This window comes from Somniosus microcephalus, unplaced genomic scaffold (genome assembly GCF_052327205.1).
Source record: "Somniosus microcephalus isolate GS21.2 unplaced genomic scaffold, FLI_Smic_1.0 unresolved_chr2, whole genome shotgun sequence".
Lineage (NCBI taxonomy): Eukaryota > Metazoa > Chordata > Chondrichthyes > Squaliformes > Somniosidae > Somniosus > Somniosus microcephalus.
The window spans coordinates 55,032,592-55,034,709 of record NW_028225180.1 but is presented as its reverse complement, the minus strand read 5'-3'; the positions used below and the strand labels follow the sequence as shown (position 1 = coordinate 55,034,709).

At 45.9% G+C, this 2,118-nt stretch overlaps 1 pseudogene; it reads left to right on the top strand.

The window, feature by feature from the left end:
• Positions 1-880: 880 nt before the first annotated feature.
• On the top strand, positions 881-1,819 carry LOC147092661 (uncharacterized; annotated as a pseudogene).
• Positions 1,820-2,118: the final 299 nt, after the last annotated feature.

Sequence of the window (2,118 nt, the reverse complement as noted above, 5' to 3'; positions counted from 1 at the left end):
TGGGCTGGTGTTCACCTGTACTGGGGATATATTGTATGATAATATGCGTCATGAATTAGTGTCAGTGGTGCTGAACCTGGCCAACACCACCCTGCCTGCTTGGTGTTCACCACAAACTCAACAGTTATACCAACGCCTTCTAACACAGGTATTGAAACAAGGCGCAGACTGTAGCAGAGGCAGATACAGACAGAAAAGCCGGTGGGCATGGTGACGTAAGAGGTCTTTAGTTAATGATGCAGCGACGGTCTTTAACACCGGCACATCGGTTGTTAACACCATTGATCAGGCTACCATCGATCAGAAGGTCCGGGACCTGGGTTCCCACATTAAAGCCATTTTAAAAGAGCAAAATAAGAATGAGGACCAAGAGTTAAAAGAGGACCAGATGTTAAAGGTATACCTCCAGAATATAGCTACTGCATTAAAAACACACGCGCAGACTATAAATAAGTTAATTAAAGAGGAATACAATGCCTCACATCAGGCAGCAGCAAATTTCATTTGCAGGACATATGGGAATTGGATAGTGGAGCAAACCCAAGAAAACTTGGAACAGATACAGGCGGGGTAGGTACCCCTGTGGATTACCAACCGACAGTTAAAAGGGACCCTGATTCGCTGGGGCGGGTACGCCCAACCATCTCTTAAGTAGCCTCAATATGACCGTTTGTCAATTCCGAGCCATGGTACGGGTATACCCCACGCAGGTCAAATTCAAACCAGACGGGGGGGTTGGAGGGTGGTTCCTGGGTTTAGTTTTGGTCGTCCCGGTGATGACACTGGAGACACAAGGGCGGGAGGTATACCAGGTACAAAATATTGGTATATTAAAAATGGCATACATATATCTTACCACAATATGTTACCTTATGCAGTGATGGTGAAAGGAACCCGGACGGGTACCAAGCTGGAAGGATGAGTCACCAGACATGCCATCATCATGTGCCCGCTTGCAATCAGCCAAAGCCCACAAGCCCAATGTGGTTTCAATAACACAGGCATGGAGATTAACTGCACCATGGAGGCATTGGACGCAGCCTCAAAGCCCACCCAGGTGGCATACGCTGGCAAAGGCGAATACTGTGTAACGACCAACTTGGAGATGTTTGAGTATGCCAATCTAACTTGAGACATCCCCAGTCCAGAGTTCTGCTTCACACCAGCAGTTCCGCTACGGATTGGACACGATGAGTTTGTGGACATACACCAGTTTAATATTACCTCTCTTCAAGTGTCTGAAGACATCAAGTATGGATTATGGAACTACATCAACACATTTGGGTATCCTATACCCCCACTGCCAAACAGGTGAGGCAGTTGTGGAAGGAGATACAGCTCTCCCAAAAGGTGTACCATATTCTGCAACAACAGAATATGGATTTGAAGAAAGACATCGGTGCAATCAAGGTGACCACATGGGTGGATGGCATTTGGGACTGGGGACTAAATATACAGATCCATCCATGGATCCGACTGATTTCACATGTATTAGTCGTTGTGCAGTTAGTAATTGTCCTGACATTGTTATGTATGACATGCAGGAAATGTAAACGGACTCAGGCGAAACAAATTGCAAAACAAGTGGTTAAAACTGCTAATGCTTGTACTGCTCCTACTCCAAGCGTTTCAGATGATGGCTTTAACATCTTGTTGGGAAATCAAGTGTATGAATAGTGAAGCAATCATATAATGAATCGGGGAATGCCTAAATATTAACTTTACTCATCTGATGCATATCTGGTGCCTCGACGGGTGGCCACCCAGACAGGATTCACACCAGACCATATGCAACAAATGTGTGGCCTACCTAGAATAGCCAAAGGCCTGGGGGCGGGGGGCGGGGCGGGGGGGAAGTTTTGAACAAATTGGGAAGGGGTTACAGGAAAACCTTCATCATTCGTGCTATTTGATCTGGGAAAACCTATATGTGTTTCTGACATACTATAAACCCACCAGCTTATCACACTATCATAGCTTAGAGAGCACACTCTCCAACCCCGCTTTAAGGGTCCTTTCCAGGAGCTGGAAGGGGTGACTGAAAGGTCCAGCTTGTTTTCAATGAATTCTGGAATACTTGAATATGTTGACCCTCTATTTACCCAGTGTAGGTTTAGC